The sequence below is a fragment of the Equus przewalskii genome, chromosome 1 (genome assembly GCF_037783145.1).
Source record: "Equus przewalskii isolate Varuska chromosome 1, EquPr2, whole genome shotgun sequence".
Classification (NCBI taxonomy): Eukaryota; Metazoa; Chordata; class Mammalia; order Perissodactyla; family Equidae; genus Equus; species Equus przewalskii.
The window spans coordinates 99,206,666-99,233,088 of NC_091831.1; the positions used below are offsets into that span (position 1 = coordinate 99,206,666).

Here is a 26,423-nt window from a genome sequence, read left to right on the forward strand (position 1 = left end):
GCATGCCAGGCGGTGCCATGTCCACACCCGGGATCTGAACTGGCGAACCCCAGGCCGCTGAAGCGGAATGTGCACACTTAACCACTGCGCCACTGGGCCGGCCCCTCCATGTTATCTTTAAATCATAATGAACATTATTTTTATTGGCTACATGAAATCCATCTAGTAAAAGACGCGTCATTTACTTTAAATTGGTTCCTATTTTCTCACATTATAAATAACACTGAAATAAATACCTTCGAGCAATTTTTTATTCCTTGTATTCAGATTACTTCCTTGAAATAGATGCCAGTTTCTAGAAGGTTATATTACAGGGGTACGAATGTTTCGAAGACTTTGGATATATCTGCCAAATTACATTCTGGAAGAGAGCGAGGTAACAGTTTGTCCTACCATGAGATCATACAAGATGCACGGCCTGTTGGTCTTTCTTCTCCCCCTTCTCTTCTCAGTGAAACCTGGATAACAGGATGTTGAATAGGCTTTTCCTGCTACCCCACAATTTTACCTACAGTCCCAAAGCAGAGGACTCGGAGATTACCCACAGAGCTTACTAAAAAGTAGACAAACTGTCCTTCAATGCTTATCTCCAGCCAGCCAATAGAAGCCAAAAACTGAAGTTTATTATGGAGAGATCTATAAAGGGAGGTGAGTCGTCAGCCTGGTGGGAAATATTGTGAGTTTCCCCTTCTCCAAGCCAAGAGAATGGTCATAGAGACAGGAGGTGCCTTCAAGGGAGACTGTCTGCCTTCCTCCAGGCACAAGTGAGCTGAGAAAGTCACAGGCCACCTGATGCACAGAAACAGAAAGCTCAATGACGACCAGATGCCTAAGCAGTATACAGTTCTTCCCTAGCAACAGATCTTTTGTTTTACTCAGTGCACAATGCACCAAGAAAAAGATTACATTTCCCAGCCTCCTTTGCAACTAGATATGTCCAGGCCGACACGGTGGAAGTGGAAACGTTGTCTGGGGGTTCTGGGAAAGCTCCTGAATGGGAAATGAGTCAACTAAAAGAATTCTTATCTTTCTTTGTCCTTTCTCCTTCCTCCTTACTGCTGCCTGGGATGTAGACAGGAAGTTTGGAGTTCTGGCAGCCATCCTGGACCATAACATGAAGTGCTTAAAGACGGCAGCATAGAAATATACAAGAAGCCCAGATCCTTGATGATCATGGAGCCACCATGGACTGCTTACCCCTGGACTTCATTTACATGAAAGAAAATAAAACCTTATGTGTTTAAACCACCTTATGGTTTTTGCTTACTTGTTTGTTTTGCTTTTTTATTTTGGAATCATATCAGACATGGGAAAGTTGCAAAGATAATATAAGATATTAATTAAGATATTATCTTAATTGATTAAGATAATAAGTTCCCATATACTCCCATCCAGCTTCTCCTAAGGTTAACATCTTACATTACTGTGGTCATTTCTCAAGATTCGGAAACCAACATTACTGTTACCATGGATTTCTCCAGCTTTTCCACTAACGTCCTTTCTTCATCCCAGGATCCCATCCAGGATGCCACACTGCATTTAGTCACCGTGTCTCCTCAGTCGTCTCTAACCAGCGACTTTCTCAGTCTTTCCTCTGGCTTTTTATAACCTTGACCCCTTGAAGAATACTGGTCAGCCATTTTGTAGAATGTCCCTGCATTGGATTTTGTCTGATGTTTTCTCATGATAGACTGGATTTAAGAGTTTGGGGGAAGAATATCACAGAAGTGAAGCGCCATTCTCACTGCATCATATCAGGAGTATGTGATGTCACCATGATGTACCACTGGTGATGTTAGCCTTGATCACCTGCTTAAGGGGGTGTCAGCCAGGCTTCTTCACTGGTAAAGCTGTTATTTCCCCACACTCAGCTGTTTGAAAGTGAGTCACCACGTCCAGCCCACACTCAAGGAGAGAAAAATTAAGTTCCACCTCCTAGCAGGAGAGATATCTACATATATTGTTTGGAATTATTCTGTATGGAAGATTTCTTTCTCTCTCCTATTTAGTCATTCAATCATTTGTTTACATCTGTATAGGCTGATGGATATTTATCTTCTTTGAGTTATAATCTAATACTAGCATTATTTATTTTCTTGCTCAAATTGTTCCAGATTTGGCCATTGGGAGCTTTCAGATTGCCTCCTAGGTCCTTTGGACATGTCCCCATCTTTTCTTTCTTTTTAAAGATTGGCACCTGAGCTAACATCTGCTGCCAATTTTCTTCTTTTTTTTCTTTTTCTCCTCCCCAAAGGCCCCCAGTATACAGTTGTATGTTCTAGTTGTAGGACCTTCTGGTTGTGGCATGTGGGACACCACCTCAGCATGGCTTGATGAGCAGTGCCATGTCTGCACCCAGGATCCGAAACTACGAAAAGCCAGGCCTCGAAAGCAGGGCACACGAACTCAACCACTCCGCCACGGGGCCGGCCCCCTCATCCATTTTGTGTTTTTAGTTTTGTTTGGAGGCCATTTCTTTGTTATTACAAGATGCTCCAGGCTCATCTTGCATCTTCCCTGCCCCAATCCTGGAATCAGCCATTTTTTCAAGGAGTCCTAGTTCCTTTTATTGGCGAGTGGTATTTAGAAACTAAGATGTGGGCTTAGAGTATGCTCATTGCTACTGGGTGTCACTCTCCCATGCCCTCTCAGCAGACAGAGCTGGGAAACACGTGTATGCTTACCACCTTATGTTATTACACCAGCTTATGGGCTTTTCTCTTATATTGCCAAAGCCTGAGCATTCTTGGGAAAGTGTAACGCACGTCCCCTAGAGTCTGAGGTCTGTCTGCAAACAGACGCTGATGTGTGCTTCCCATCCAGAGAATGCTGAAAGTGGTGGGGGGGTTGGGGAGGCAGGAAACAGGAGGGTTGGTTGGAGTTTCCGGGATGGGAGAGAAGAGAAAGCAGCCACGAGGTAGCCTCCTCTCTCGCCGTCTGAAGTGACGAAGATGTGTAAGCTTTCCCATGGGCCAGTGGTGCTGAGGAAAGTGTCAGGGCTTCAGCCATCCTGAATGTTCTCTGCGCAAGAAGGCAGCCGGCTGGGGAAAAGGGACTCCAGCAGCGAGATTTTGGTGGCATGTGCTACTGGGGTAGGTTTGCTAGATAAAATACAGGTGTCCCAGTCAAAGCAGAATTTCAGATAAACAACAAATAAATTTTTGGTACAAGAATGTCTCATGCAAATATTATCTGAAGTTCTAACTGGACTAGAGTCTTGTATTTTTATTTGCTAAGTCTGGCAACCCCACACTAGGGGCAGGAGTCGAAATAGGGATTGCAAGGGCTTGGCCAGAGGAAGCATCATCACATTAAAGCAGCACAAACCTCGAGCTCTGAAATAATCTCTGCACCTGCTCCCAACAAGGCCTGTCATACAAAGGGCATCGTCAGCCAAGAGCAATCTCTAAAGAGCAGCAAGGCCAATAAACCCCACGCACCTAGTTATCCTTCAGAAGGCAGCTCAAAGGCCACGTCCCCTGTGAACTTTCTTTATCTCTGTCCCAAGCCAAACAAACAGGCCCTCAGCTGTGTTCTCCCAAGTCCCGTGTCCCTGCTCCCGTGCAGGCCCCAGCAAGCGAAAAAAGATCAGGCGTTGTTGACGGATCGTTGAGGTTCTCCGAGCTGTGTGTGTGCAGAGCTCTCACTATGGCCATCTTTGCAGCCTCAGTGTCCACTGTAGGCCCAGACAGGATCCACATAGGCTCTACAAACATTTGTTCAATGAACGAGTGAATAAATGAAGGATCGCTCCCGTTTTACAGATGGAGCAATCAAGGCCCAGAGAAATTCAACTCGATTCAATTCAATCCCACACACTTTCTTTTTTTTTTTTGAAGTTCTACCATGAACAAGGAAAATGAACGAAGCTTCAGAAGCTGGAACAGAAGATCTTGATGCTCAGTGATTGGCAGAGACGTCTGCTGTGAGGGACACTGAACACTGCCCTTCCTAGCCTAGGGCCAACATGGCATCAAGGGAGGCAGGGTTCCCTCCTCCACCCAGCTGCTGCCCTTTGAGGGGGTGGAAAGAGCCTTGGACAGAAGTCAAAACCTCCAGGTTGCATCCTGACTCTGACCCCGGGCAAATCACTCTGCCTCTGTTTTCTCCTCTGTAAACTGCCAGGGACGATCCAAGCTAAGCGACCTCTAAAGTGCTTTGAGCTTGTTTCTCTGTTCACTCATCAACCAGCATCTGGCAAACCCCTTCTGTATGGATCTCTGGGGAGACAAAACAAGAGATAGTCAGTGCCCTTAGAGAACTCACAGCCTGCTGGGAAGACACAGAAGTAAAATTAAATAGTCTGAAGTGTGGCTAGCACTATGCTAAGAGAAGCAATGGCCACCATTTATTTTACATGCACACTCACGATGTACCAGCCACAATCCCAATTCCCACTGCCACCTTGTGAGTGGGCGTCATTTTAATCCACATTTAGGGAGGTGAAATGACTTGATCAAGGTCACTTAGCTAGTAAATGCTAGAGCTGCCACTGAAACTCAAGTTTGTCTGACTTTGGGGCCAGCCCAGTGGCAAAGTGGCTAAGTTCATGTGTTCTGCTTCGGTGGCCCAGGGTTTGCAGATTCAGATCCCAGGCATGGACCTAGCACCACTCATCAAGCCACACTGTGGTGGTGTCCCACATAAAATAGAGGAGATTGGCACAGATGTTAGCTCAGCAACAGTCTTCCTCAAGCAAAAAGAAGAAGATTGGCAACAGACGTTAGCTCAGGGCCAATCTTCCTCACCAAAAAAAAATAAAAGTTTGTCTGACTCAAAAACTAGCACTCATAACCACTCAGCTACACTGCTTCTCTGAGAGAAGTATGTGAAAAAATCATGGACAGTCAAAGGAGGGCACAGGGAAAGCTTCTTAAGACCTTCCTAACTAGGACACAAAATCCAGGAACCATAAAAATAACTTAAATAATAACAAATATCAGACATAGAATTTACTATGTCCTATATAGAGCATGGTTATGAACACTTCAAATATCTTTATTTCATCCACAAAAACCTTATGAGGTTGGTACTATTGTCCCCATTTTATAGATGAGGAAAATGAAGCACAAAGAAGCTAATTTCCCAAGTCACACAGCCTATTGGCAGAGCTGGACTCTGAACCTGGAGAGCCTGGCCCCAGAGCCTGTGCTCTGATCCATTACGCTCTACCATCAGAGTCAAACGTCAATGACAAATTGGAAGAAAAAGAAATTTGGAACATATCACAAAGGGCTAATCTCCCCAATATATTAAGAGCTCCCCCTAAGAAAAAAACCAACAACCCAAGAGAAAAACAGGCAAAGCATATGAATAGATCAGTAAAATTAAACACGTAACCAAAAAATGCAGACTTTAACCCTACTGAGATACCATTTCTCACCTACAGATTGGCAAAAACCCAAAAGTTTGACAAAACACACTCTGTGAGGCTTTGGGGAAACAGCCTGATGTAGACGGTGGGGGGAATGCAAATCAGTACAAGATCCATGCAGGGCAATTTAAAATGACAAATCCATACACCCAGCTATTCCACATCTAGAAATTCCTCTACAGATAACTCACACACGCAAAATGTAAGACTAGCCATTGCAACCTTCTTTGTGACAGCAAAGTCCTGGAAACAACCTAAATGCCCATTAATAGGGACTAGTTGAATGCATTTGGCACATCCATCTAATGCAGTACTTTGCACTGGAAAAGATTGAGGAAGCACTTTATGGATTGAAATGACACAATTTCAAGATATATTAAGGAAAAAAAGGAAGGTGCAGAGCAGAGTATATATTATTCTTTTGTGTGTATTATATATATTCTTTTGCATAAAAAGAAAAAATACATTTTGCATTTTGTAAGTAGACATAAAAAATACCTTCGGGGCAAGATCAGAAGTGGGTAGATGAGGGGCAAGGATAGGAAGGAGAATTTCTCCATATCCTTTTTGTATTTTTTGAGACTTGAACCACATATTTTAAAAATTTAACAAAGAATTAGGGGCCCGCCCGGTGGCACAACGGTTAAGTTCGCACATTCCGCTTCAGCGGCCCAGGGTTCGCCGGTTCGGATCCCAGGTGTGGACATGGCACCGGTTGGCATGCCATGCTGTGGTAGGCGTCCCACATATAAAAGGAGAGGAAAATGGGCACGATGCTAGCTCAGGGCCAGCCTTCCTCAGCGAAAAGAGGAGGATTGGCAGCAGTTAGCTCAGGGCTAATCTTCCTCAAAAAAAAAAGAAAAGCTTTTAGAGAAGGGGTCATTTTAGGACTCTCTGGCTCCATATGACAACTTAATGGTCCTGTAATGAGATAAACTCTTCATGAACCCATCAGGGCGAGGAAAGCAAAGGGATGGATATCAGAGACGCCTGTGGGCGCAAGGAGACTCTTTCATTCAGACTCATACAGTTCCCATGGCCTTTCCCCATTATGCTCCTGAGGCTCATTCAAAGCGAAGACTCAAGCACCAGCGACATCTGGTAACATGGGTAACCTGGGCAACCGGGCTTCTCTCATGGTTGTCATAGCAACCATGAGGTTCCTACAGTTGGGTTTTCATTGTGAAGTAATTATCAGGCCTTGTGGTGGGCTCCTCCACATTTGCAGTTACCTACATCAATGACGATTATGAATGAGCCTAAATTAGATGCAATTTCAATTGAACTGTTAAGAGAGGCTGTGAACTGAGTCAGATTTACATATCCTTCCATCAAGACAGGCAAACCTTTTGAACTGTATGCCTTGTGCAACTCCGGGATGGGGTGTCACTTGCACTGCAGCCATCAAAGGCCCCTGGATGGCCAAAGACCCACAGTGTTCCAACTCAAGATGGGCAGGCCCTTCTCTATCCTCCTTCCCTACCCCCCCCCCCCCCACCACAAGTAGTAGGAGCAGACCCAGCGGCTCTTGGTTTCAACCAAGTACATGGAACAAAAATTTCTGATTTATCACAACTTTGTAAAACCCATAGTCCTGTATAATTAGCCCCACTTTACACTGGAGAAACCTCAAGTGTCAGCTTCCCCGAGTGTCTCCACTGGAAAGTGATGGAGCCAGGATTCATAACCACGGCTCGGCGCTTCTTCCACTGCTGCTACTTCACTCAGGGGCCAGGGGTGAAAATTTTATTCGCGTTTGGAAAATGACAGTGAGTTTCACCAAGTCCATGCGCCTCAGTGAAAAGAACAAATCCTTCTGCATCTGTCAGCCAAAGGTCAATAGGAAGCGGCCTGGTCCTGGCAGCCCAAGACCCAGCTTGTTGGTGACGAGCTCCCAGTGACTCATACAGACTTTTAACCCCAATTTGAGTGGTAACATTATGCCCACTCACATTCAAACACATTATTACTTCTCTCTACACTATATTATTCCATTGCTATGCTAGGTACCCTCTTAGAAGTGAATCCATTTTGATAGTCTGTCACTGAAATAAGGTTATAGGATTGACCCACATTCCTTGAGCAGGCTTCCAATCATCAAGGAACCCAATGAAAGTGTAGGCAAAATGTTCCACATGTAGCAGGTGTGAATCTGCAACCATAAACTCAGGTGTGTAAGAAATTTAGCAACTCTTTACTTTTGTTCAACCAATTTAAATCTGTCTCTAATGCTATCCATTTGGATTGGCCAGAAATTCAGACATTACTGGGCCTCCTACCATACTATCCTCTGATCCTTTATCCCACCCTCCACCTCCATTTTGTGATGGTCGTGGCTCACGTGCAGCAACCAAGTATTAGGAAGTCCCCTCGATCATCAGTCCACACTGTTTATCCCTGTGATGCCTCTTATTCTTGCTCATATGATTCATTCAGATTCTTGAGCCCTGCTGTGTTTGTGCCACAGTGGGGCCTTGGTCCTCCAGCAGGCTGGCAGGAACTGGGCACAGATACAGCCTCTCTAGGAATTTTCACACTGCCATCCCCTCTGAAGACTTAGATCTCAGGCACTGGTGGGAGCCCTCAGACCCTTGATCTCAACACTGGGATTCAAAACTGAAATCATGGACAGCAAGAGGATATAGAGTGGGAGAAGAGTGATACAAAGCAGGGGTCTTCAAACATTTCTGAACAGAAAGTGTCCTCCCTAAAAGAATTTTGTAAATCTGTGCGTCTCTTCACAAATTTTAAAGTTAGCATGCAAATTTTTTCATTTCCCAATTAAATAGTTGCAAACTATATAATTTCCAATATATTAAAATTGTGGTATTTTTAAATAAAATTGTTACACCACTCTTTCAAACATATCCAGTAGAATCTAAATATAATGAGTGGATACCCATCATTAGCCTTTTAAGAAATACATGAGTGAGCTCTTCTTCAAAAAGCAAAAACTTTTGTCAATGTCCTCCGGCCAAAGATGACAAGCAACAAAGTTGAGTTTACTGACTCATTGCAATAAGGGAGAACACTTACCATGGGGAACCATAGGGCATCTCAGTGCCAGGGTATTAATAAGGACTCATAGTATTTGGGCTTGTGTTAGGTACTTTCAGGGAGAATTCAAGGAAGCAGGGCTTTGCTCTGGAATAGATGAGGTCAGGAAGCAGGGGGAATTCTATATTGGCCTAAGTAAATCTTAGCTGGAAGGAGGGAAGAATAGAGAACGCTAAAGCTTTAATTGGCAGAGAAGCAATCACTCATAGTAGCTGGGAGAGCAGAATTATATTAGTTTTCTATTGCTTTATACAAATTACCACCAATTTAGGAACTTAAATCAGTACCATTTATTATCTCACAATGCCTGAAGGTCAGATTGGGGCATGGTCTAACGGGGTCCCTTGCTCAGGATCTCTCAGGGCTGGAATCCAGGTGCTAGCTGGGCTGTATTCTCATTTGGAGGCTTGACTGGGGAAGGATCCATCTTCCCAAGGTTATGCATTGCTTATTCTGCTGTTCAAATGGAACCTAGTTCTTTCAGCATTTTTAAAACCTAGATTCTGCTCTAACCCCTTGAGTGAGCAAAGGATTTTAATACTCAGACCTCCCCCTCTGCTTATCCTGCCTATTTGTCAGACTACTCTTTCCTCTGAAAGATTCATGCAAACCCATTCCATATAAAGATGGTGAACTATTTCCTTTGATTTGTTCTCCAACTATATCAAAATGAAAACAATGATTCCTTAACAAAAACAATCAACTGATTAGGGACCTTAATTACATCTGTATTATATGGCAAATTCAGCTATGCCATATAATGTCAACTAATTATGGGAATAATACCCCATCGCCTTTATCAGATTCAGTTTGTTAGAGGGAAGTCACAGGTCCCTCCCACTCAAGGGGAGAGGCTTACACAGAGGTCTGGACTCTAGGGGGCAGGAATCATGATGGCCTCCCTAGGGTGTGTCCTGCATGGGGATGTTTAGCAGGATCTTGGTTTGCACAGTGACCTCGCTCTTGCCTATGTCTAGAGAAGGTTATAAATGGGTCCTGTTTCTCTTTTTGGCTCACATCACCATGGTCACAGAGTGACCCTGTCTGAGGTTGGTGTACTGTGAGAGCATCGGATTGCCTGGGAGAACACCGCAGCCTGGCTGTGAGAGCCAGGCTAGCTTCTAACAACACTGAGGCCAAGCTCTCAGTGTCAGGCTAGCCCCCAGATGTCAGAGGCTGCCTCTTTCTTACTTTACATCTTTCCTTTATCCCTTGAATGATTATTTCTCTGCCACTTCTCCCATAGAATTGGAGTCTAATGTAACAATTTATATTCTTGAAAGTCTTTTATAGATCACTCTGACTGTTCAGCAGCAAAAATATGAATATAAATTGAACATTTTTATTTCTTGTATAAGGCTAAGTGTTAAAAAAAAAAAAATCCCACCAGCTTGAGTTAGCATTACAATTATGATTAGTGCACAACAGATCAAAGCAATATAGATACACTTTTTTTTTTTTTTTAAGGAAGATTAGCCCTGAGCTAACTGCTGCCAATCCTCCTCCTTTTGCTGAGGAAGACTGGCCCTGAGCTAACATCCATGCCCATCTTCCTCTGCTTTATATGTGGGATGCCTACCACAGCATGGTTTTTGCCAAGCGGTGCCATGTCTGCACCCAGGATCCAAACCGGCGCACCCCGGGCCACCGAGAAGCGGAACGTGCAAACTTAACCGCTGCACCACCAGGCCAGCCTCTAGATAGACAGTTTTGACATATAATTTTTAAGTATATAAAGTAAAAATTTTTTTTAATGTATCTACTAACAAAACGGATGGGACTGTTTTATTTCCAATTAATTCATGCAGTCATGGATGAATATTAATAATCACCAGCATGAGAAAGGTTCAGCATCAATTCCATTTCTGATTTGGGTTTGTACAGATGCAAGCACTGAGAAACCTTGCTCACAGAAGTAAGCAGTTGGAAATGGAAGGATGTCTGTTAAAGTAACGCCATTCAATGCTTTGAACTTCTGATTTATATGACTGTTGAGACTTTGTTAAATCAACGTTTGTTAAGCAGAGCCCCCCGGGTGTTGGATGGTGAGCTTCTGTTCAACAAAATACCACAGGGTAATTGAAATAGAGACGTTTATTACTCACAGATCCTGGAGGAGGTACATGGAGAGGCCACATGGGGACGGGACGTCAAGGTGCAGGCAGAGAGCACGGCTGGTAACTAGGGAGGGGATAAAGTTGTCTAGGGAGGGGCTACCCCTGCAGGCTGTTTGGCCACACAAAATGTATGCTGAAACAGTAATATTATGGAGTAGTGTAGCTAAACTCTCAACAACGTGATCTAGCACCAAAATTATTCAAATAAATGAAAACCAATTAACTTGCGAACGTTTTTGTTACCCAACCATTACGGTCATTCACTATTCCAAACTTACCGCTGACATTTTTGAGTCAACCCTTTGTTGGTACCTTAAAGGTCTATACACCTAGGGCAATGTGCCAGAGTCAAATTCAGGACAGGCAAGAGGTGAGAAAATGGGGATTATGCAAGAAGAAATAGGAAAGGAAACCCTGCACTTTCATCTCAAAGGAGTGCCCAGGAAAATCAGTTTTAGAAAAGGGTGCACATGAAAACAGCAGGTCTGGAAATTGATTCCCTTAAAACAGTCCCCATACACTTTGGAGAACGTGCATGCACGGTGCTCCAGTTTGAAGATGCTGATCTCAGGCATTCTAAGATCTTTGTGGCTGAAGGAAAATAAGAGGCTGATTAACTTTAAATTTTGTTTAGTATGTACATCAAAACATCTAGGGTAACCACTCAAAGAATACATATTTTTATATAGACACAAAATATCCAAAATACTGGGGGCAGGGGAGTACTAGAATAAGGGAAAAACAAAACCATCGGGGCAGCCCTGTGGCCAAGTGCTTAAGTTTGCATGCTCAGCTTCAGTGGCCCAGGGTTTCACTGGTTCGGATCTTGGGCGCAGACATGGTACCACTTGTCAGGCCACGCTGAGGGGGCGTCCCACATGCCACAGCTAGAAGAGCCCACAACTAAAATATATATACAACTATATACTCGGGGGCATTTGGGGAGAAAAAGCAGGGGAAAAAAAAAGATTGGCAACAGGTGTTAGCTCAGGTGCCAATCTTTAAAACAACAACAACAACAAAAACCATCTATCATCCAATAGAAGGCAAGAAGGGTAGATGGTAGTGAGGGGGGAGCAAGCAGGAGAAATACAGTAGAATATAATAAGGTGGTAGAAATGAATCTGAATAAATCAATAATTATAATAAACTTAAAGGACAAAACTTTCCATTAAAAGACAATGATTTTTCAGACTGGATTTTTTAAAAAGTAAAAAAATATATAGTTTTACCTGCTATTTTAAAAAGAAGTCATCTCCCTCAAAAGAGACAGACAAGGCCAACCCCAGTGGCCTAGTGGTTAAGTTCAGTGCCCTCCACTTCAGCGGCCCAGGTTCAGTTCTGAGTGTGGATCTACTCCACTCTGTTAGCAGCCATGCTGTGCTGGCGACCCACACGTTGAAAAATAGAGGAAGACTAGCACGGATGTCAGCTGAGGGCTAGTCTTCCTCAGCGAAAAAAAAAAACAGAGAGAGACAGACCAAAGGAAGGAAAGACACAGAAAGGTCAAAAGTCTTAAGAAAGAAAATAATATGGCAGGCCAATACTAACTAAAAGGAAGCTGATATTGCTGTATTATCAGACAAGACAGGCTGTAAACAAAGAGATGACAACCCAACTACACAACAATAAAAGGTCTTACCCATCAGAAAGAGATGAGTCTAACTTGGTATGCACTTAACATATAAAGCAAAAATTCACACAGCTGCAAGGAGAACTTGATAAATGCACCACCAAAGGGGGAGATTCTAACCCTTCTCTCTCAATAATGGATAGATGGAGCTGACAAAGAAACGGTAAGAATCCTAAGAATAAAGACAGCATCATTAGCAAGTTTGGCCCAGTGGACACACATGGCACCCAGGACCCAGCAAATGGGGAATGTGTGTTGTTTTCAAGCACACGTGGAATATTTACAAAGGCAACCCCCTACTAAGCCTGTAAGGCTAGCTCAAAAAAAAGTCAAGATTGACAACATACAGACCACCTCCTCTGACCACAATGCAGTCAACAATTACATAAAGGTAACAAGAAAAACCCCAAGATTTGAAATTTAGGATACACTTCTAAATAACTCATGGATCGAAGAAGAAATCATAAAAGAAATCTCAAAATATTTAGAAGTGAACCATAACAAAACGACTACATTCTGAGACATGTGGGATACAACAAAAATATCATTTAGATGGAAGTTTACAACCTTAAAAGGTTTAGGTTAGAAAATAAGAATGTCACAAAATTAATATGTTAAGCCCCAACTTGTGAAGCTAAGAAGCATCTACCTCCCACCTCTCATGCCTCCTCGCTTCCCCCTCAACCTCCCCACACCTTACCCACACCCCTCCCTCCTCTATTCCATGCACTTACTGAGCTCTTCCTGCGTGCCAGGCCCTGCCTCTTCCCCCACTACTTTCATCATCAATCTTCTGAAAGCATTCAGATTTCCCTCTGCATATTATGGAAACACCTGGGGTCCACAGGACCCACGATAACCCTCTTCGACGGCACTCATTCGTTCAACACTAACGGGTACCTCCTGACTATCAACTACCAAGACGGCCCAGATCCCAGGGATACAGAGATGAAGAAGGCAAACCCGGTCCTTGCCCCAGAGCGGGGGTCCTCGCGGCGCAGCCCCCCAGACCAGCATCATCAGCATCAACTGGGAGCTTCTGAAGAAATGACCTTCTCAGGCTCCACTCCTCACCTACTGAATCAGGAACTCTGGGCCCAGCACGCTGAGCCTTAACACGCCCTCCAGGTGAGGCCGATGCCCCGGAGGAGTCTGAGATCCACTCCCCAGAGGAGCTCAAAGTCCAGCAAACATAAACAAGCAATTACAATGCAGGGGGGAGGCACAGCACCCAAACGGCCATGAGAGGAGCCATGAAAGCCCTTGGAGGGATGCTTGCCCTCACCAAGAATGGCAAGGAACACCCAGGAAGAAGTCACACCTCAGCAGGGCTCTGGAGAAAGAGCTGCTTGGGCAAAGCAGAGCAAGGAAGAACATTCTAGCATTTGAGACAGAACAGCACAAAGGTCAGAAATAAGAAACTGCAGTGTGCTCAGAAAGCTCAGCATGGTTTAGGAAGCTGGAGGAGCTACTATGAAAGGTGCGGGGTGTGAAGAAATGAAGACAGAGAGATGGGATAGGACCACATCCTGAACAGCTTCAGTGCCTGATGAGCAGGGCGTTTAGAGGACAATGAGGAGTGAGGAGAGGTAAGAAGGAGCTACAGAAACATGAGCCGTTCCCCAGGGTCATTCTAGCTCCATTGATTACACAGTAGAATTTCCAAGCAGATTTCTTCAGAAGTCAGGAACATTATGATTACCTGTTTATTAAACTGGAATATTTGAAACAGAAAAATTATTTGTCACTGATGACAAATGTCCAGGGCACGTCTGTCATGGTGTTAATGTGCCAGCATGATTTTACTGTCTTCTGAGAGGGGATCTGATAATCTCACAGCTTTTAATGGGGTGAGACGCAGCTGAAAGATGGCCAGATACTCTTCCATCGCTACTGGCACTGACGAGAGACCGTAACCCAAACGACCGTGGCTCACTCAGATGCTTCAGTAATCAACAAACATTCATCCTATGGGAAGGCCCGTCCATCACCCCTGATCTGGAGACACCGGCCTCTTTGCGCTGAGACATAAGCATTTATTCTGACAAGGTCATCAAATTCATCTGAACGCAGTTTTCCCAGCTGCTTTAGACTGCTGTCAAGGAGGAGCCACTCAAAAGCCTGCACTTGAACAGCGACTGAGAGGCCCGGTGGATAAAGCCCACGCTCTGTCCTTCAGTTCACCTGGCTGGAGCTTTTTCAGGTCAATTTCTGGGTACTGCACATATCTGATCGCTATCCTGTTGATAAGCTGCGGTTATTAAAAATCCCCGGGGTGGTCAAAGAATCAGATCTGTGGCTAATCTTTACTGAGCGGCAAGAGAATTAACCAACCAAGTTTAATTAAATTTAGGCCTTTCTTGCTGACTTGATTTAATAAGTAATTGTAAGCACAAAGCATCGCTCCCTGTGTAAGATCTGCAGGAAATTAATCACTTCTCCCTCTGGACAGGGTATTTGCATTCTTTCCAACATTTTTTTCAATAGGAAATATGCAATGCCTGGTACAAAAGATACAAAAGAACACAGAGAGAAAACGACATCCTGTGGTTCCCTCCCCCAGGGGCAGCCTCTGGGAACTAGGGAAAGCATGTACCTCTATACCCAGCCCCTAGTTGTTGTTTGGGGATTTTTTTTTTTTTTTTGGTCATATACCAAAGGTAAAACAGGTCTACACAGTTGTCAATACCTTAATATTCTGTTTTGGTGAGTGTTCCATCTCAGTGCAGATGGAGAGGCCCCACTCGATCGATGCTACACTGGATCCCACTGGAAGGATAGGCCTGTTTTGTATCACTGACCCCTACACGCGGACATTGAGATGGCTTCCAGTCTTTTGCCATTTCTTCTTTTTTTGTTAAAGATTTTATTTTTTTTCCTTTTTCTCCCCAAAGCCCCCCGGTCCATGGTTGTATATTTTTTTTTAGTTGTGGGTCCTTCCAGTTGTGGCATGTGGGATGCTGCCTCAGCACGGCTTGATGAGCAGTGCCATGTCCATGCCCAGGATCCAAACCAGTGAAACCCTGGGCTGCCAAATCGGAGCGCACGACCCTAACCACTCGGCCACAGGGCCGGCCCCCTCTTTTGCTATTTCATACAAAGCTGAATATTAAACTCCTGGACAAAAACCCATTCTCTGTATGAAAGGATAAACAACAAGTGGTCTAATAGAACATTCTTCAACCATAAAGGGGAGGAGATTCTGACACAAGCAACAACGTGGAAGCTTGAGGACATTATGCTAAGTGAAATAAGCCCTGTAAGCGAAATAGATCCTGTATGATTCCACTGAGATGGAGCATCTAGAGCTTCAGAGAGACAGAAATCAGAAGGGTGGTCGCCAGGGCCTGGGGGGGACAGGGAAATAGGGAGCCAGTGGTTAATGGGTCCAGAGTTTGTTTCACAAGTTGAATAATGTTCTGGAGACAGTGGTGATGGCTGTGCAACAATGTGAATATACTTAATGCCACTTAACTGTACACCAAAAAAATGCTTAAGATGGTAAATTTTATGTAACGTGTATTTTACCGCAATTTTTATTTTTTATTTTTTTATTTTTTTTTTAAAGATTTTATTTTTTCCTTTTTTCTCCCCAAAGCTCCCGGTACATAGTTGTATATTCTTCGTTGTGGGTTCTTCTAGTTGTGGCATGTGGGACGCTGCCTCAGCGTGGTTTGATGAGCAGTGCCATGTCCGCACCCAGGATTCGAACCAACGAAACACTGGGCCGCCTGCAGCGGAGCGCGCAAACTTAACCACTCGGCCACGGGGCCAGCCCCTTACCGCAATTTTTAAAAACCCATTTTCTGTATTCTTATTTAGTCATTTATTCATTCATGCATTTGTTCATTCCATAAACTTAGATGTGCCAGAATCACACAGAGAGTTATGTAAGGACTTATCCTTAGGCTAAGAAAGATTAAAAGGAATTAAATAAGCAAAGAAATAACACGAGGATGTTCTAGGCAGAAAGCTCAGGATGTGAAAATCAAAATGCCTCACCAGAGAGAAGACGATGGAGAGGCGAGTAGGGCCAGAGAAAAAGGTTTCAGGTTGGGACCAACCCAGCGGCGCAGCAGTTAAATTCACATGTTCTGCTTCTCAGCGGCCCGGGGTTCGCCGGTTCGGATCCAGAGTGCGGACACAGCACCGTTTGGCAAAAGCCATGCTGTGGTAGGCGTCCCACGTACCAAGTAGAGGAAGATGGGCATGGATGTTAGCTCAGGGCCAGTATTCCTCGGCAAAAAGAGGAGGATTGGCAGTAGTTAGCTCAGGGCTAATCTTCCTTTAAAAAAAAAAAGGTCCCAGGTGCCTTGCTAAAGAGGGGATTTTATTCTGTAAGAACAAATAAAGATTCTGAAAGGTTTATGCAGCACATCAACCCCCTACCTGTGTGTTAGGAGGACTCTGGCTTTGCATGGAGGCTAGAGCAGAGGGAGCCGGGCAGCAGGCCAGAGCAGGAGATGGAGACCACAACCCTGGCAAGAAATGATGACAGCCTTCACCCAGGGTCTCCCAGGCACACACCTGCACAGCCAGACCCAGATGTTTCCAAAACCACCAGGTGGGCCAACGTGGTCAGACCACAGAGACCTGCAGTGGCCACTAGCCTGAGACCTCTCGGCAGGCCATGGTAGAGGATTTTTGGTGAGGTCCTCCAGAGTATGAGGAAGAGCCAGGCCCAGGTTCACCAACCACCGCCAAATCAGCTGGACAAGACGTGAGCCATAGGGACTGACGCTGCAAAGGGTTCCCAGAAGGACGCGGCTTTCAGCCAAAGGGGGAAGAGGAGCAGTGAGGCTGGGTGAACCCTGACCTGTCCAGAAAAAGACAGGGAGCAGGAAATAGACTGCAGTAAATTGGGGATAATTCACTGCTCTCGAATTTTCAAGTGTGATCTCTGGACCGGCCACATCAGCTTCACCTGGGAGCTGGTTAAAATGCAAATTCTCAGGCCCTCTCCCAGCCCTGCTGAATCAGAAATTCTGGGGGTGAGCCCAGCCATCTATGTGTTCACAAGCCCCCGTGATTCCTATGCAAGTTCAAGTTTAAAAGCATTTCTCGGGGGCTGCCCGGTGGCACAGCAGTTAAGTTCGCACGTTCCGCTTCTCGGTGGCCTGGGGTTTGCCGGTTCAGATCCCGGTGCGAACATGGCACTGACTGGCACGCCGTGCTGTGGTAGGCATCCCATGTATAAAGTAGAGGAAGATGGGCACGGATGTTAGCTCAGGGCCAGCCTTCCTCAGCAAAAAGAGGAGGATTGGCGGCAGTTAGCTCAGGCCTAACCTTCCTCTAAATAAATAAATAAATAAATAAAAGCATTTCTCTAGAACAGAATTCACCACAGGTGGCGAATTTAAGTGCATGCTTCTTACTCCTCCACCTGACTTCACGATTAAAGTTAACAGTCTGCCTCCTTTTAATTTACTCAACATAGAAAATATTATCAAATTTACCTCCCCCGAAAAAATTTACTCACATAAACTTGTCATGAACATAAAACAAGATGCAAGTGGGGCCAGCCTGCTGGCGGCCGGTGGCGCAGCGGTTGAGTGCGCACATTCCACTTCAGCAGCCCGGGTTCGCTGGCTCGGATCCCAGGTGTAGACATGGCACTGCTTGGCAAGCCATGCTGTGCTAGGCATCCCACATATAAAGTAGAGGAAGATGGGCACGGATGTTAGCTCAGGGCCAGTCTTCCTCAGCAAAAAGAGGAGGATTGGCAGCAGATGTTAGCTCAAGGCTAATCTTTCTCACAGGAAAGAAAAACGTTAAAGAAAAAAAACAAGGTACAACTGTTTCATACATTTTATGTAAGTTCTACCTTGTTTCAAAAAAAATACTTGAAGGTCTGGCCCCGTGGCCGAGTGGTTAAGAAGTTCGTGCGCTCCACTTTGTGGCCCAGAGTTTCCCTGGTTTGGATCCCGCACGCGGACATGGCACCACTTGTCAGGTCATGCTGAGGCGGTGTCCCACATGCCACAACTAAAAGGACCTACAACTAGAATATACAACTATGTACTGGGGGGATTTGGGGAGAAAAAGCAAAAAAAGGTTGGCAACAGTTGTTAGCTCAGGTGCCAATCTTTAAAAAAAAAAATATTTGAGGTGGCTGGTGTACATGTAATTAATTTTTACCGGAAATCTCAAATGTACTTTCTGAAGACTGATAGACAATTTACTCCATAAAAGACCTGAAACTTTGTAGAAACTTGACGGCCAAAGTTTTCCAGGCCACAAAATCAAAAAACCTAGGGAACATATGCCAAGAAAGATGGTCTGTGGACCATCCAGAAGTACTGCGTATCCAGTTGTCCTGGGGCCGCCCAAACAAGAGCTTGCACAGTGCTCGGCTGGAGCAGATGAGCAGCCCTCCAGGGATTCAGACATCTTATTGACATTCGAGGAGCCCCGTAGTACCCTCTCCAGTTACAAAATGTTTTCTGCCATTAAAGCGAGCAGTAAACACAGGGTCGGTATCCTGGGATCGAATTATGGGTCTCCTTCTTAGCACATGGCCTTGGAAAGGCAGTTTACACTCCCTGTGCTCAGGTGTCAAGGAGGCAGTGTTGTGACGTGCCTACAATACTTGAAACAAGGCACACACTCAACCGTTATCTATCGGTCATGTATTGATTCCCTTCTGTGCCCGGAGTACAGCGACAGATCTCGCCAACTGTGCAGGGCAGTCACTGAGAATGGGCCCATCCCTATAACATCAGTCACCACCAGATGGCAGTAACGGTGCTAATTGGTTATTAACATTGCTCCTCAGAACTGAGCACTGTTACTCAGTATTTATTCTTTCATTCATTCAACAAATATTTATTCAGTGCCTGCTATGTGCCCGGCACCACAGTTAGGATACGAGGATCAGCGAGGGAAGACACGGTCCCTGTCCGCAGACCTTAGGGTCTAGGTGAGGAAGTGAATAAAAGAGCACACCTGAGGAAGTGCTGGGAGTGTACACAATGGGAGAACCGGCCTCCCAGGGAGCAGGGTAGCGTCCCTGAGAACAGATGAAGGAGCCAAGATTCAAGGAAGAGCAGGAGTTGGCAGGTGTCGGGTGGGAGTGCTTGGGCAGAGGGGAGAGGCTGTCGGAGGCTCCGAGGTGAGCCGGGACTGCAAGGTCACGTGGCTGGAGCCCAGAGGGGAGGGGGGCAGGGTGGGAGCTGCCTCGTGAGCCTTGTTCATTTGGGGGACTTGGATCTACAGCCAAAGAGCAATAGGAGGTCACTGAAGGGCCTTAAACTCCGGGAAGGGAGAGAGCTGGGTGACTAGATTAGACTTGCATTTGACAAGGTCAGGTTTGCATTCTGACGGGGAGATGGGTCGGCTCTGGAGATTGGACGGGAGGGGGAGTCCAGGGAGGAAGGGCTGGTCTTGGATCAGAGTAGGGCAACAGAGATGAAGGGAAAGAACTGAGAGAGAGGGGAAAGTACCAGAACTCAGTGGCTAGAGGGTGGCTCCGAAAAGGGGAGTGCCAGAGATGGCCCAAGTGTCTGGCTCAGACAGGGCAGCAGATGAAAGGGAACTGAAAGAGTGAATGGGTCTTAAATGGCAGTTGGGTGGCAGAGAAGGAAAGTCATGAGTTCCTTGTTAGATATGCTGACTTTGAAGGGGTCCTGAGACAGCCAGGAGGAAATGTCCAGAAGGCCAAGAAACCTTTGAGTCTAGAGTTCAAAGATACAACCATGTGAGTCAGCTGGGCAGGGTGAAGACAAGAGAAAGAAGCATGGCCACCTGGATGAAGACCAACAGCTTTGGCCCTGGAATCCAGCAGCAGATCACAAAAGAGAGACGCCCACACAGCAGTAGAAATCTAACCCGAGACAGAGGTCAGGGTAGAGAGAAGGGAGGGTTTCAAGAGAAGCAAAGCCGAGAAAGAAAACTGGAAGAGGAGAGGATTATAAGAAGCTTGTGACTCAGTTCCCTTCCCAGCAAATTTCTCTCACTTCCTGAAAAATCACTCTCAGAGATGAAGGATGGCTCCTGCCAATGGTCCCCACTTGCTGCAGGGGCTGTTTAAACAGCCTGATCCAGAAACCCAAGTACCAGCATTCCTGACACCTCATCACACAAACGGCCTTCAGCTCAGAGGCTGTGGGAGGAGAGGCGCTGGGTCTGGTAGAAGGGTCAGCAGCCCTGAAGGAGGGCACTTCACATCTCAGAGACGTTTCTCAGTTTCTCTCAGCCATTCCTGTGTCAAACACTTCGCCTTGACTTTTTTTTTTTTTTTCAGGAGAGGTAACAGATACACACAGAACTGGGTTCAAACCCCACCTCCCTCCTCAATACACAGTGAGAGGCTTGGGAATTATTTACGCCTCTAAACTCCAGTTTCCCCAACTTTAAAATATGGTTGCTCTACAACTCACTCTCAGAAATAGACAAGCAAGTAAGCAAATTTAGCAAAATGTTAACAACTGGTGAATCTAAGTTGATACTATGGTAGTAACCATTTTGCAACATATAAGTATAGCAAATTGACACACTGTACACCTTAAACTTACACAATGTTATATGTCAATTGTATCTCAATAAAGCTGGAAAAATAACAATTGGTGAATCTGGGTGATACGGATGTTTGTGATACTATTCTTGTAATTTTTCAGTAGGCTTAAAACTTTCTAAATAAAAAGTGTTGTGGGCATATAAAAATAATATATATCTGGCAGGGAGAGTGGGAGTACAGGTTAGACAAGATGGGCCATTAGTGAGAACTGTCAACGTTGGGAACAGGAGCATGGAGGTTCATTACATTATTTGCTACTTCCATATATTTAATTTTTCTTAATAACAAGAAGTTTTTTTAAAACCACAGTTGCTGTGTGGAGTAAAAGTGCAAAGTGCCAGCACATAGTTCTGTAGTTTATTTACTGGAATCTTGTCCTTAATCCCTTCCCACTTATTTTCATTTGCCCTTCTGCCCTGGGGGGCAACGTTGCCCTATAACTCGTTTTCTTCTCAGATTTGCTCTAAGATGCAAGTTTTTTTTTTTTTAATTTCATCCTAAAACAGCTGAAAATTGCTGATGACTAATTGGAAGCTTTGCACCATTTCTTGGATTTCAGAGCCTGACAGCTGAGAGGACTTCCCTTCCGGCACACCAACCCTAAGGCGTGGAGGGCCACAGGCATGCTGGGGAGATGACTGTAGGAAGACGGTAGGAAGGGCCAGTGATTGCACGTTCACCCACACATTTACTGTTCCGGCCAAACTCAGAGGTTCCCCGCCTCCTTCTTCCAGGCTGCTGAGGGAGACCCTGCAGCACCTAGGCTGAGAACTAGCCCAGTCCCAGGTTTGGGGGCACAAGCCCCCACTTTTCTTTTTTGCCTTCTCTCTTGCCCCACCCCTCCATCGCCCCATGTTCTGCTCACAGTAAACAACAGGCAGTTCCCAGATGGGCTTGGCTCTCTCCCACAGACATGCTTTTGCCCTTGCTCATGAGGTAGCTCATGCCCAGAACACCCCTCTGGGCATCCAGCCCTCCCAGCATCCTCCTTGTCTCCTCACCAGCTGGGTGAAGTCCAAGCTGCTTACCCTTCTAGAAAACCTTCTCTAAGGTGGGGATATTAATAACTTCTCCATAGAATTGTTTTGCAGATCAGGAAGGGTGGCATATAGAGATGCCACTTAGCAAGAAGAAACAGCTCAACAAATATTTGTTACTACTTAAGACTTCCCAGACTCTACTGAAATGATCTTATTCCTGCATCTTTTCCTTGACAGATTGTAAGCTCCTTGAGGACAGGGCATGTATCTATTATTGACCTTCTTTGCATCTCTAATGTCTATCTTAATACCTGGTACATAGCAGATGAATGGACTTGCAAATGGCCATGTATCAGAATCACAAGAGAGGGGCTGGCCTGGTGGCATAGTGGTTAAGTTCTCACATACTGCTCTGGTGGCTTGGGGTTCACTGGTTCAGATGCTGGGTGCAGACCTACCTACCACTCATCAACCCACACAGAAGAACTAGAAGGACTTACAACTAGGATATACAACTATGTGCTGGGGCTTTGGGGAGGGAAAAAAAAAAAGAGGAAGATTAGCAACAGATGTTAGCTCAGGACCAACTTCCGCACCAAAAAAAGGAAGGAAAAAAAAGAATCACAGGAGAGTTTTTGTTCTTTTTGTTTCAAAATATAGATTCCTGGGTCCCAGACCTATTGCGGGACAGGTCCTGGCTTGTGGACAGCATTGAATGAGTCTGTGATCTTTACCAGCAGTGACCCTTCATTGCTAACATGGATAATTGATGTTTGCTAAATCATATATCAAGTGCTACCAAGATACTTCCACATAAGTCTTGTCCTACCCTGTGTTAGTTTCCTAGGAACTAGGACAAATTATCTGCAGGGACAAATTATCCCAAACTTGGTGGCTCAAAACAACAAATTTGTTCTCTCCTAGTTCTGGAGGCTAGAAGTCTGAAATCAAGGTGCCAGCAGGGCCACGCTCTTTCTGAAGGCTCTAAAGGAAAATCTGTTCCACACCTTTCTCTTCACTTCCGTTGTTGCCAGCACTCCTTGGCAATCCTTGGCTTGTGGACGCGTCACTCCACTCTCTGCCTCTATAGCCATACACTGGTCTACTCCTCTTCTGTCTGTGGTCAAACCTTCCTCCATCTCCCTCTTCTAAGGACACATATGCTAACACTTGGGGTTCACTCTGATAATCCAAAATCATCTTCCATCTCGAAAGCCTTAGCTTTCATCTGCCAAGTCCTTTTTTTTTTTGTCAGGTGAAGTCAGTTTCCAGGGATTAGGATGTCTTTTGGGGGGCCATTATTCAGCCTACCACACATCCAAACTCCATCAGACTAAATTGAGGTAGGTTTTTTTTTTTTTCCTGCTTTATCTCCCCAAACCCCACCCCGTACACAGTTGTATATCTTAGTTGCAGGTCCTTCTAGTTGTGGGATGTGGGACACCGCCTCAACGTGGCCTGACGAGTGGTGCCATGTCCGCACCCAGGATCCGAACCCTGGGCCGCAGCAGCAGCGGAGCACGCGAACTTAACCACTCGGCCACGGAGCCAGCCCCTGAGGTAGGTTTTTAAGCCTTCCTTGTGATTCTAATGTAGCTACGAAAATCACTGAGATGGGCCCTTACTCTAGGTTTGATGAATGAATGAGTGAACGAATGGCTTCCTCTACTGGGGAAAATCCCCCTCTCCTCCCATCTCCTCCACTGACAGGCTTTAGATACAGCCTTAGAGGCAGAGTCCTTCCTATAATATTCCGCACTTTAAAAGGTCTTTAAAAACCAAACAGATTGTGGAGTTCCTGACTCCTGAAATACAGTGGGCCACAGACACCTCCCATGGAGAAGAGTGTGCCCCTCTCCCTCATTAGTTCCCTTTTGCTTTCGATGCTAGTGTCCTGGGCGGGTTGCGGGGGATGGTTCCCTAAGCTGCCCAGCTTCTCCCTTTCCCCTAGAAATGCTTGTGCAATATTGGCCTGACTCACCCAGGACTAACTCGTGACTCACCCCTTGTTTACCGTTTGATTTGATTAGGAGACTAAGGCTGTTGAAACTTCTTGGCCTAAGGCCACTGAGGGACTCCTGAGTCCCCAAGCACGGTGTAACACCGGGCAACCTGAGAAGCTGGCTGCCTTCTCCGGGCTTGTTCCAGCAGAGCTTCTGCTGTGGGATTACAGGCAGTGGTGTGCTGATAAATGTTCAACAATAAGTTCTCCAGGGGCAAAAGCCTTGGATTTGTGGTGTTTACCTATCCCTGGGGTGTAAACATTCTCATGATGGCCAATTTCAAGCCACCAACACGCTGTCACTGAAAAACAGTGGAGAAGAGATGTGCACAGTCATTCTCACCAGGCAAGCCCAGCACATCCCTGCTGCTCCCAGCCTCGGACCTGTGGAAAAACTTCAACCTTCACCCAGTAAGAATTCGCAGGCGCAGGGATGGGACAATGTAGCTTTCAGAGGATCACTACAAAGAGACAATTTCCTAATTTCAGGGACCAACTACGACTGCTAGGAACAAGTGTTTAAAACATTCAAGGATCTTTACAACTCCTTCCATCAATAAAGTTCTAGGCACAAAACAAACATTGACATCTTTCTCCTCTGAGCTATCATCAAACTTTATTATTACATCTCTTCTTTTTTTTTAAGATTTATCTAACATTGTGCCAAACACTGTTCCAAGTGCAATGCATACCACGACTCAATTTATCCTCACCACAAGCCCATGAGGCAAGTACTTTAATGGTCTGGTTCCACGATGAGCCAACTGAAGCAGAGAGGTTAAGTAACATGCCCAAAGTCACCGAGTCCTGAATTGCCTTTGCAATTTCCCATAAAGAGTGGCAGAATAGATGACCATCCTCCCAGCCCAGGAAATTCTTCATATACTTTAGATATAAAGTTGTGTAAAATTAAAAAGCATTATTTATACATATTTAATTGTAAGTTGAACCTAACCGATAGAGAAATACACCAATAAAATTCTTCACAATGATCAGTCTCGGGGATAACAGCACTTTGCCTCTCCATCTTCATCTCCGCTGAAAGAGTTCAAATCTCTTTGCAATTATCAATTAATTACACATCAATATTCCTCAGAGGCTAGGCATTACAGTTATGATCTGTTTTATGGTTATTTTATAGCCATTAATAGTAATGAAAATAAGAACAGTTTCATGTACTATACAATGCGTCACGTAGAGAACAGAATTAGACACAATCATTGTTCAAAGGTTTAAAATAGAAACTAAATTTCTAAGAAATGATTTAGTATTTCATTATTAGTAACAATACTTCAAATTTATAGAGCATCTTATGTTTAAAAGCTTTTCATGTGTGGTCAATAGATCAAACGGAATCTGCAGCCAGTCAGATTTGAATTCAGATTCTGGTTTCAGCTCTAATACTGCTCTGGGTGTAATTTTTTACTGTTTCATTTTATTTGAAGTCATTGATTCATATAGTGGAAATTCAAAATTTACAGACTTACAGAAAAAAAAAATCTCCCCAACTCAGCAGCCTACCTTCCGCTTAGCAACCCACCTCCTCTCCTTGGAGGTAGAACAAAGTTAACACCTTCTTGATCTCCTTCTAGGGGTACTTTATGCATATACGGTACAAGCAAATGGCACATACAATCTTGTACCATTTTATACAAATGATAGCATTCTAGACTTAACAGAAAGTTGGAGCTACAATCCCCTCTGCTGTGAAAGGGCGGTGAGGAGAGACATCAGAGGTTTATGAAAACGCCCAAGCCCAGCACCTGGCATGGAGTTAGCACTCAATAAAGACAGTGTCCCTTTTCTTACCCATAAAAAGGCTGTGCAGGAAGAGGTCCTTAGCGCGCCTAAAACTCATCCAGGGCTTGTTGACCACAGACTGCCTCCCTGCACCCCACTCCAGTTTCCATTTGGAAGGTCTGGGGTACGCCCTACATCTGCATTTCCAGCGAGCTCCCTGAAGCTGCAAATGCTGCTGGTCAGGGAGCCAACTGGGAACCTCAAGGCATAGTGGGGACTGAGATGCCCTAGATTCCCACGCAGGTTGGGCCACCGGGGCAAATTACGCTCTGAGCTTCAGTTTTCTTTTTTTCATACACAAATGAGACAACTCCCATGTCAAAGGCTGTTGTGCAGATTAGATAAGATAAAGCACGTGCGCGGGCGTTGCTCATGGCAAACGCTCACGAAATGCAACGTGAAAGGGACGTGGAACCGCTAGGAAGGTGGGGGAAGGCCGGGCAAACAGGAACCCGCGGGCCAGAGAAGGGGGCCGCCCTGCCCACCCCGGGGACCAGGCTGGCGTTCGCTGTCCCGGCCGAGCGCAGACCCCACACCTGCAAACCGAGGCTGGGGACGCCCGTTGGAAAGTCCTGAAACACAAAGCACCGCGTCCCAAAAGCCCCTCGACGCAACCCTACGGCGCTTACTGTTTGGACTGCGTGTAAAGAGGGGCGGCCCCTGGTTGCTCCGGACTGAACACGTGGGCGCAGCGGCCGGCCCGCCCCGGGGCCGCGCGGACGTGCTGCGGACAGCGCGGGCCATGGCGCAGCGGCGGGCGCGGCCGGAGCCCTGCGGCCCGCCACGAGGGGGCAGCCGTGCGTCTGCGCGCCGCGGCCGGCTGGAACCGGTCTGGCCGGAAGCTGGGGCGGTGCCTCGGCTTCCGCAGCGACGCGCCACGTGGCCGGGTGGCAGGGACCGGGGGAAAACAACAAGATGGCGGCGGCGGCGGCGGGGGCGGGGCTT

The 26,423-nt window shown here is 45.7% G+C and overlaps 2 long non-coding RNA genes across 3 annotated transcripts in view; both read right to left on the reverse strand.

Annotated features, from left to right (window-relative positions):
- Positions 1–26,311, reverse strand: part of LOC139083262 (uncharacterized) — a 93,024-nt gene extending 66,713 nt beyond the window's left edge. Inside the window, exon 1 of one of the 2 annotated variants that reach the window (XR_011539831.1) lies at positions 26,108–26,311. This is a non-coding gene — a long non-coding RNA (uncharacterized lncRNA). The remainder of the gene's footprint in view (positions 1–26,107) is intronic. The other variant, XR_011539839.1, reaches the window with a different exon arrangement.
- LOC139083263 (uncharacterized) lies at positions 569–25,697 on the reverse strand. The gene is made up of 2 exons (XR_011539842.1): positions 25,488–25,697; positions 569–4,220 (listed from the first exon to the last, which is right to left on the reverse strand). It is a non-coding gene; the product is annotated as an uncharacterized lncRNA (long non-coding RNA).
- Positions 26,312–26,423: the final 112 nt, after the last annotated feature.